The sequence below is a fragment of the Penaeus monodon genome, chromosome 34, assembly GCF_015228065.2.
Source record: "Penaeus monodon isolate SGIC_2016 chromosome 34, NSTDA_Pmon_1, whole genome shotgun sequence".
Classification (NCBI taxonomy): Eukaryota; Metazoa; Arthropoda; class Malacostraca; order Decapoda; family Penaeidae; genus Penaeus; species Penaeus monodon.
In genome coordinates, this window is record NC_051419.1 from 24399085 (window position 1) to 24399317 (window position 233).

Consider the following 233-nt stretch of genomic DNA (forward strand, 5'->3'; position numbering starts at 1 on the left):
GCTAAATAAAATAAACATAAGGTAGGTATAGATGTGAGAATATATCAATGCTCATTACATACTCAGCAAGGGATAATTTATAGCAATGGGATATATACTAAGCATAAGAGACGAGTCAAACGCAAGTAAACTGTTCATTTGATTATTATTGTATTGATTGCATATCATAATTGTTAGTAAGACAGTATTTCCTGTTATACATTAAGTTCATTTAGTCTAACTGAAAAGAGGGG